Below are 10,416 nucleotides of genomic sequence, written 5' to 3'. Positions count from 1 at the left end.
GACTTTCTTCTGAGGAATGAAAACATTTCCTTTCAGTCTTCAAGACAGTAAAAAAGATTTGAGATCATCTTTCTTCTTTGATTTTGTGCCTTTCTATTAATGTTTTCTTATTGGCCTGTACAAATTTTTTTTGGTTTTTTGTTTTGTTTTGTTTCCTTTTCTCATCGTATTTGTCGTTTTTACTCTATGAGCTCTTTTCCTCATATGCCTTTGAAAAGCATGAATTTAAACCCTTTGTCATCTGTGCATATGATATACTTTTATATTTTTCTAGAGTAAGCTAGCCTAAAGAGGATACACTTATATAATTAATAAGACATTTAGTCACAATATTGATCTTTTTTAAATGAAAATTTTTATCTTAGCTAATTTTATCATATCCTCCATTCTTTGTAAATACCTTCATTAATTTAACTTAAATTCAGAATCCCTTGGTAGAATCTTAAGTTCTGGACCTTTTGAATTTATCACACAGTTCTCTGATTCTTTAAGTAATTTTAAAAAATGCGGGTATTTACAAGCCCCCATCTTTAATATCTCCAGAATGCAAGTGAGTGGATTTGGCTAGAATCTCTTCATCAACTTCCTTCACTGTACCCTTCACTAAATTCAGCAATTAAGCCAGACATCCAAATAGTTTTCTAGCAGGAACATTTCTGTATTCCTGAAAGTGTAATTTTCTTTGCTGTGCAGTAGTTTGGAAAATCCTGTCTCTTTTTATTAGAACTAAAATAACTAAAAAATTAGAAGCTTATATAATAAGACATCATGCTCGGAAGGGTGGGGGGACAGCACAGGAGAGGAAGACCCCAGAAGAGATGAATTGACACAGTAACTGGGGAATAGAGATAGGTGTGTGGAGTCAGTAAGACTGGGTCAAGACAGGGCAGGCATCAGAACTGTTGTATATAAGGTCACTGTGAGTTGCAGGCAATTTGACAGCACAGAATAAGAACAATATAATACGTATTTAGGGAAGGTTAGGCTTCATGTGTCTTTGAGTTCCATGGTGTGTCAAAGCATACTTGTAAAAGTGTACGTAAGAATAGGTCCTTCATCATTCAGCTGATTCACTGATAATGTGTTTTCCTCATTCAAATTTGCCTACTGCCTTTGCTAATCTGCTTAGTGACAGTGATCCACTCTTCTTCAGCCTCTTTTTTTTATTATTATTAATTTTAATGAACATTTACAGAGATTTTGGATTTCCATTAATTCATTGTTGCACTTTTCTCCCTGCCCACTCCCCCCACCCCCAGTTCACTCTTCTCTTTCAAAAGAAAAATTCCTTCATTGGTATACAATCCCCTGACATCCCTTCCCCACCACCCCAAGTATACTCCACTCTGCAACTTTCATTCCTAACTCTTAATGATAATCAAATATCATATACTGCTTTTGAACTGTTTTTAAATTGTGATTTTAACAAAAGTTTACAGAAAAGTTGGGTTTTCATTCACTCGTTGCACATTTTACCCCCTTTTTCCTAGTCTCCCTCAGTTCACTTTCTTTTTCTTTTTTTAAAAAAATATTCATTCACTGTTGCACAGTGTCCTCTATACTCTCCCTAACCCCTCCCTTAGTCCACTTTGCTATGCACCTCTCATTCTGGACTATTATTATACAAATAAAGCATGCTCATATTCCTTTTAAACAGTTCTTTCCTTCATCTGTTCCAATGTGGTATTCATTATCTATCCCTCTTTTCCTAGTTTTTTTGCCTTGAAAAATTGTTGTTGTTTGCTGTTGACTTGGAACTGACTCATAGCTGACCCTCCAGCAGGTTTTCAGAGGTCATAAATCACAATTGATTACGATCTTTGTCCTGTAGCTAGTGATGATGATTTTTGTTTTCTTGATATTAAGATGTAAGCCATATCAAAGACTGTAATCTCTGATCTTTTGCAGCAAGTGTTTTAAGTCCTCCTCACTTTCAGAAAGCAAGTTATATCATATACTTTTTTTAAAAAAAGCAAACAAAAGGCAGGTTGCTTTTGAGTCTTCCTCCAATCCTAATGCCATGTTCTTCTTCATATAGTTCAGCTTCTTAAGTGATTTGTTCTGCAGGCAGATTGAATTGCTGTAGAGAAGGAATACAGCCCTGATGTACACTTTTCCTGATCTTAAACCGTGCAGTGTTCTTGGCTCTATTCATATCGCAGCTTCAGATGGTAGTTCACAGCTTCAGCACACAGGGCTAGGCATATATTTTGTGTGACCACAATTAAACGTTCTAGGATTCTCATTCTTAGTAATCAGCCATAATTTATTATGATCCACAGAGGAAAAGCTTTTACATGAAGTAAAACACAAGTAGACATTCTTCTGTTACTCTCTACTTTCAGCCAAGGTCTGATAATCAATATTGTTCACAACAAAAAGGAGAAATGCATTATTTTTCTTTTGCTTTAAGTGTTTTTTTTAGGTTTTGGTTTTGGTTGTTTTGGTGGTTTTTTTTTGGTTTGTTTTTTTTTTTTTTGCATTAACTGAGTTTAATTAGTTATCAAATACTTTCTTGAGTTATCAGCTCTACTGCAAGGTTAGTGACAAATTATGATCTATTCTTTTTTTTTTTTTTTTGGCAGTAAAAATAGTATTTTATTCCACCCCCTCCCACCCTCCCTCCCCCCACAACCCCCAGTACACTTTTCCCCTCTTGTTCCCACAGCAACGTTACAATCAGAAATAAAATAAGTATTGGGGGGCGGGATTTGGGGGAGAGGGTATGGGTAAAAACAGTCAAATCACAATAGGAATTTTCAAAATAGGTTATTCCGCTTAGTCATCGTTTTCTCCCTCATCGTCAGGCTCTAGTTTTCGCTTCTGACCCCTTTCTTCTTCTCCAAGATCTTTATCTTCCTCGTCGTCGACTTCCCCATCATTATAACCTTCTTCATCTTCCTCCTCCTCCCCGCTCATATTTTCCTGCTCCTCTCTGCTCACATCTTCCTCTTCACCTTCCTCCTCCTCATCCTCATCTTCCTCGTCTTCCACTACCTGAGCATCTTCATCATCTTCTTCCTCATCCTCGTCGTCGTCCAGGCCCTCCACGTAGCCCTCAGCATCCGAGTCAGATGCTTCCTTGTCATCCTGGTCATAGCCATCGAGATATGTGAGTTGTGGGAGGAGCTTGAACACATTTTCTCGGTAGTCGGTCAGGTTGGTTACCTCACAATTGAAAAGGTCTAAGCTCTTGAGGTTTTCTAACTTTTTCAGTGACTCTATTGTGCTGAGGTCTTTAATTTTGTTGCCACTTAAATTTAGATGCGTGAGGTTCTGACACTTTTCTGCCAAAACTTATAGGCCCCCTGAGATTCTGTTATCCTGTAGTTCAAGCTTCTTAAATTTGTTTAACTTTGGTAAGTTTGCGACTGAGGTTAGGCCTACATTGATTGTACTTAAGAACAAAAAATTAGGATATCTTCTTAAAGATTTTTTTTTCTGGAAAGTTAAGAAAATGACAGCTTATTTCAAGTGACAGGGAAGCAGAACTCTATTTTAAACTCATTTGATTTACATAGATCCTGGGTCCACTTCTAAAATTAGGAATCTTATAAGAATGTGAAGGGTTAAAGTTTTAAGTTGCCAATAGTGGAGCTGAATAAATGCATTTCTTATTAAAATTTACATGTGCTTGTTGTTGTTATGTGCCGTCAAGTTGCCTGCAACTCATAGTGACCCTATGTACAGCAGCCATAAACCCTGCTCTATCCTGTGTCATTCTCACTGTCTCCAACACACCTACCCCGATTACCCCAGTCACTGAATCAGTCCACCTCATAGAGTCCCTTCCTCTTCTGCGCTCTTTCCGCACTCCCAAGCATGACGTTCTTCTCCAAGGACTGGTACCTTTTGCAACATGTCCAGAGTATGTCATACGAAGCTTCGGAATCTTTGCCTCCAAGGAGCAGCCTGGTTTAACCTTCTCCAGAATTAATCTGTTCGTTTTCCTAGCAGTCCATGGTATATTCAATACTCTTTTCCGATGCCACAGCTCAAAGACATCAATTATCCTTCTATCCCCTCTAGTCTTTGTCCAACTCTCTGATGCATCATAGTCTCCTACATTATCTTATGTTCCTTCTAATTGGATGCTTGATGCAGAAGAAAATTTCTACTTTTTCCATCAGTGAACTGTATTGATTACTGTTGGTGTTTGAATCATTATCTCTCACATTTTTAAAGTAGAAATTTCTTAGCATATTTATTATACAATAGAATGCCTTAACTCTGTGTGTGTATCCAACCTTATATTTTAAAAAAGATACAGTAGATGATTTCTTTGTTTTTTTTTTATTTCTTCTGTCTGCACACTTCCCTGCCCTTAATATATTTCTTCTTTTCCTAGGAATCCAAGAAAAGTCAGAGAAAACGGATATTGCTTGGTAACATTAAGTTTTATGTGACAACATAAGCTATGGTTGATCCACCTGTCAGTTACCCAGATGACTGAGTCATTAGGTTGGGCTTAATCTAGTTTAAGGTGTGTTGGTGGTACAGTGGTTAAATTGTTAAATAGTCACTCTTGGCTGCTAACCAGTAGCATGGAATTTCAGATCCACTACCTGAACCATGGGATAAAGATGTGTACACTCTTTCAGCAAAGATTACAGATTTCAGTTTAAGATGTTTTGGTGGTATAGTGGTTAAATTATTAAATAGTGACTCTTGGCTGCTAAACAAAAGAGTGGAAGTTCAGATCCACTAGCTGAATCATTTCATTAGAGATTACAGATTTCATTTGTTCTGTAGGTTCTTTTCTGGTTTTGTGTTGAGGTTAACTTGACAGCAGTGGACTTGGTCGTTTTGGTTTTATTCTGTTTGGGCTTTTTCCCAGCCCATTTGAGAGATTTTTTTCCATTCATGCATGATTGCAAAAATGCTTTGTGAGCAAATACTATTTATGCTAGACACTATGTTAAAATTCTATCCTGATCAAACTAGTTGTTAAGTTGGAGATCTAGAGAATGCATATAGGCTGTCTTTCTAAGGTAAGGGAAGATTTAGGTACTCTGTCTTATCAGTAAGGCCCAGGAACCTATGGGATAGAAAGGAAAGAATGATATGCTAGTCAGAAGGAAGAATAGTGCAAAGACTGAACAAGAAGGCATAGTCTTTCCAGGAGGTGAAACCTATGGAATAGTGGCTGAGTAGTTTGGAAGTCTGATGTCCTTTCAGTATTTTCTTTGTGTAATGTTTCAGAAGGGGTCATGATACTAGAGATATTGTAGCTGATGTTAGATGGATCTTGGCTGAAAGCAGGGAATACCAGAGGAATGTTTATCTGTGTTTCATTGACTATGCAAAGGCATTTGACTATGTAGATCATAACAAACTGTGGCTGACTCTGAGAAGAATGGGAATCCCAGAACACTTGATCGTTCTAATGCGAAACTTATACTTGGACCAGGAGGCAGTCGTCAGAACAGAGCAAGGGAACACTGCGTGGTTCAAAATTGGGAAGGGCGTATGCCAGGGATGCATCCTATCTCCATACCTTTTCAACCTATACGCAGAACAGATTATCCGGGAGGCTGGGCTCTATGAGGAGAAATGTGGGGTCAAGATTGGTGGACGATTTATCAATAATCTGTGTTATGCGGATGACACAACCCTGCTTGCTGAAACTGAAGAGGACCTGAAGCGCCTGCTGCAGAGTGTCAAAGACTGCAGCCTACAATATGGATTGAGGCTCAATGTCAAGAAGACAAGGATTCTCACCACTGGACCAATTGGCAGCATCAGGATGGATGGTGAAGAGATTGAGATTGTACACAGCTTTAGTGTGCTTGGCTCCATAGTCAACAGTCTTGGCACCAGCAGCCAGGAAATTAAAAGGCGCATTGCCATGGGAAAGTCTGCTGTTAGGGACCTCTCCAAAGTGAAGAGCAATGGTATGTCTTTGGAGACTAAGGTGCGTCTGATACAGGCCATGGTCTTCGCAATCACCTGTTATGCATCAGAGAGTTGGACAATGACCAAGGAGGATAGAAGGAGAATTGATGCTTTGAGCTGTGGTGCTGGAGAAGAGTATTGAGAATACCATGGACTGCTAGGAAAGCAAACAGATTTGACCTGGAAAGGGTTAAACCGGGTGGCTCCTTGGAGGCAAGGATTCTGAGGCTCTGTCTAACATACTTTGGACATGTTGTGAGGAGAAACCGGTCCTTAGAGAGGGACATCATGCTTGGGAGGGTGGAGGGACAGCGCAGGAGAGGAAGGCCCTCTATGAGGTGGATTGATTCAGTGACTGGGATAATTGGGATGGGAGTATCAGAGACAGTGCAATTGGCACAGGACAGAGCAGAGTTTAGGGCTGTTGTACATAGGTTCGCTATGAGTCGCAGGCGACTCGACGGCACATAACAACAACAACAAACAATGTTCATAAAGAAAGTTTCAGTGGTTTCGTGGTTAAAATTTACCTGATTCACGGAGCAAAGATGGGCAGACTCTTCCAGTGCATTGCATAACTTCAGGAAACTATCTGGAGGGTCAGCAATAGCCAATTCCAACTCAGCCACACATGAAAACAGCAGCAACAACAGTGTCCATTTGTTTTTCCCCGACACATATGTTGAGCACTGGTGATATTAACTGTTTGACTGTGAATCAAGATGTCAACAGTTTGAGGAGACAAGAGGGTAGTTTCTTCCTGTAAAGATTCATAGTCTCAGAATCCCTATAGAGGGTTGGTCTGAGTCAGAATCTACTCAGTGACGGTGGTTTATTATGTATTCAAAGCGTAACTGGCATTATACAAAACATGGATTCTAACATTAAAAAAATTGCCATCTAACAGAGAGAATAGTGATAGAAGGGAAGAATTTTACTAAAAAACAGCATATAATGGTTTAATATAAAATGTTGACAAATAGGCTCAATTCCCTGATGAAAAACACCATTTGAAAATTTGAAATCAAAGGTGCAAGTGTTTGCTAGGCCAGAGCAGAGCAGCCTTCTCTCGATGCAATACAATTTTAACAGTAAAATGCAGGAAGAGAATGTGATAGGAGCTATGAGATGGAGTCTTAATTTGGCAACCTGAGCAAGATGAGTCATTTAACAGTTGCTCACTTCCATTTTTTTAAAAGATATACATAACTTAAGACCAGAAAGAATAAAGTGCCTCACTTCTCAGATAGTTGCTTGAAACTTATCCTTTATTTGTCAGTATAGGCTGTGAGGGTTTCTCCAAACTAATTTCTCAAAATTTGGTGGTAGATTTAATGGGTCTTTGTTTATTTGGTTGATTATTTTCATTATAGAGAAATAGTATGGAAAATACTCAAGCACATTGCATAAAATAAGGATAGACATTATGAAACTATTTGATGGTGACCTAGAATGGAAAGAGAGGGGAAGGGAACTCTTGATTCTACACTGTCAGCCCAAAGACTACATGTTCACAGTGGTTTGAACTCCAAGGGAGAAAGATGGGCAGTCTCCTCCCATTTTTATTTACAAATGTGAAAACCCTATGGAAGGTCACAGTGAGTTAGGATCAGCTTGACAGCAGTTGAGATTAATATTTTAATTAGGTAATGTTGTTGTTGTTGTGTGCTGTCAACTCAGAACTGACTCATAGCTGACCCTCCAGTGAGTTTTTAGAGGCAGTGAATTGCAAAGGAAGGAAATGCCCATCTTTCTCCTCAGTGTTGGTGGATGTTGTTAGGTGCTGCTGAGAAGACTACATCTCATAACAACCTTATGAACAATGGATCTGAACCCTGTCCTATCCTGTGCCATCCTGACCATCTCTGACATACTTGAGACCGCCACAACAGTCGCTGTGTCAGTCCATCTCAATGAGGGTCTTCCCTTCCTTAATTGACCCTCCACCTTTCTATGCATAATGTCCTTTTCCTAGAAAAGGATTGGCTCCTCTTCTAACAACATACCCAAAATATATGAGACAAAATATCATTGTACTTGCCTCCATGTAGCACCCTGACTACATTTTCCAAAACTTGTTTGTCCTTGTGGTAGTCAGTGGCATAGTTTGTACTCTTATCCAGCATCGTACATCAAAGGCATCGATTCTTCTTCTTTCAACTCTATTCACTGTCCAAGTTTCAGCTACATAGCAAGTAATTGAAAAAATTATGATTTGCCCCTGGTGCACCTTAGTCTTCAAACTGACATCATTGCTCCTCAGCACTTTGGTGAATTCCCTGACAGCAGACTTTTTCAATGCAATATGTCTTTGATCTCCTGGCTACTGGAAATTACTGCTAATATCCGATCCATCTTGGGTGAAAGTGGAAAACACCAAAAGGATGTCTGGTGGTGTTTTATTCACTATGCAAAGGCATCTGGCTATTTGGATCATAACAAATTAAGTCTAACATTAAGAGGAATGGGAATTCCATTAACATTTAACTGTGCTCATGCAAAACTTATACCTAAACCAAGAAGCTATGGCATGAACAGAGCAAGGGAACACTGCTTGGTTTAAAATCAGGAAAGGTGTGTTTCAGAGCTATATTCTTTCTCCATACCTATTCATTCTGTATGCAGAACAAATTATTTAAGAAGCCAGACTATACAAAGAATATGGTATCAGGATCAGAAAAAGACTCATCCACCATCTGCATTATGTAGATAACACAACCTTACTTATTGAAAGTGAGGAGGGTTTAAAACACATGCTGCAGAACTTCAAAGACTACAGCTTTGAATATTAATTATGTCTCGTTATCAAGAAAACAAAAATCCTTACTACCAGTCCAATAGGCAACATCATGATTGATGGAGAAAAGATTGTAGTCACTGATTTAATCTAGCTTGGACCCACAACCAACACCGTTGGCAGTAGCAGCCAGGAAATCAAAAGCTACATTGTAACAGGTAGATAGACATCTTAAATTAGTGAAAATAAAAACAATACACAATAAGGATAATTGGTACAGTATCATTTAAAAAAGAGAAGACACAAAGTCATAGAAATGAGAATTTCAGAGCAGAAGCATGCAAAGTGCTATGTCATTGTGATGGTTGTTGTTGCTATTGTCTGCCATCAAGTCTGATCCGACTCATAGCTAACTTGCTTACCAGGTTTTCAGAGGTAATAATTTGCATGAGAGGATATTGCCCATCCCTCATCTATCGAGTAGCTGGTGGATTCGAACCTCGAGCCTTTAAGATCGCAGCCCAGTTTCTTACCTTTTGGCCACCAGAGCTCCCAGCTGTAGGTATTGAAATCAGTGTTGTAGAATAGAATGTGTATGCATGACTGAATGAAAAATTAATTTGTTTTATAGCTTTCACTCAAATGACAGTTTTTAAAGTACAAGGAAAAATCCTAAAAAAATAAAAATAACCTCAGAAAGCAGAAACAAATAGAAGGATGAAGGGAAACAGGAATCACAGAGTAGATACGGGAAGAGTGCTGTTACACAGCACAGGGACTGTATTTCTGGCACAAAACAAAACATATGATGATTGAATGGGAAGCTAGTTTCTCTGTAAACTTTTATTCAAAGCACAAAGAAGTAAATAATGTGGATATATCTCCTTATCTGTAGTGGGTTTGGATAAAAGCTTTTATGACTTCATTGCAAGTGAAAATTTGGCCTGAAGAGTTATCCTTTGGATTATTAAGCATTGTCAGTGCAGTGGACTGTAGGGTGAAGATATCTGGGCCTTGATTTTAGCTCAGCCTCATAAGAAACTGATACTTTGAACAAGTTACAGGTGTGTCATTGATCTCTATCATCCTTCAGGGATATAGTGGGAATTTTTTTTGTTTAAGTTTTCTAGCAAAATATGTATATATTGCTTCCTCCCACATGATCCTGCTTCCTGACAATAGATGCTTGACCAAGACAGGTCTGCTGCCTGCATAGAGAGCATATGAATGAAATAATGAGCACAGAAGTGGTTAGACTGGGACCCAGCTAGTTGTTGTTAGGTTTGGTACATAGCAATGTCTCACGTACAATGGATCACATCTTTGCATTGTCCTGTGCAGTAATCACGGCCTGCCCCATGCTCAAGCCCATTGTAAAACCTAAAAAAAAAAATATGTTGAATTGAGGAAATACTGTTCACCTCGGATAACAGCAAAGAGGCTGCGCACTGGGGAAAGTCACCTCGGATAACAGCAAAGAGGCTTCTTTCAGGTACCCAGAAAAACCAGCCGGAGAAGGGAAGACGGGAAGCTGTGCACTGGGGAAGGTCACCTTGGATAACAGCAAAGAGGCTGCGCACTGGGGAAGGTCACCTCGGATAACAGCAAAGAGGCTTCTTTCAGGTACCCAGAAAAACCAGCCGGAGAAGGGAAGACGGGAAGCTGCGCACTGGGGAAGGTCACCTCGGATAACAGCAAAGAGGCTGCGCACTGGGGAAGGTCACCTCGGATAACAGCAAAGAGACTTCTTTCAGGTACCCAGGAAAACCGGCAGGCCCTCGGGA

The 10,416-nt window shown here is 39.3% G+C and overlaps 1 protein-coding gene and 1 pseudogene across 2 annotated transcripts in view; one reads left to right on the top strand and one right to left on the bottom strand.

Moving 5' to 3' along the window:
- The window catches only part of RNGTT (RNA guanylyltransferase and 5'-phosphatase), a 433,116-nt gene that overhangs the window by 362,482 nt on the left and 60,218 nt on the right, over window positions 1–10,416 (top strand). The gene's annotated exons all lie outside the window — the stretch shown is intronic.
- Window positions 2,779–10,416, bottom strand: part of LOC102846507 — a 21,324-nt pseudogene continuing 13,686 nt past the window's right edge.

The sequence above is a fragment of the Elephantulus edwardii genome, unplaced genomic scaffold (genome assembly GCF_000299155.1).
Source record: "Elephantulus edwardii isolate Elephantulus edwardi_28Jun2011 unplaced genomic scaffold, EleEdw1.0 scaffold00363, whole genome shotgun sequence".
NCBI lineage: Eukaryota > Metazoa > Chordata > Mammalia > Macroscelidea > Macroscelididae > Elephantulus > Elephantulus edwardii.
The sequence above is the reverse complement of the archived record's forward strand: the minus strand, read 5'-3'. Positions and strand labels throughout refer to the sequence as shown.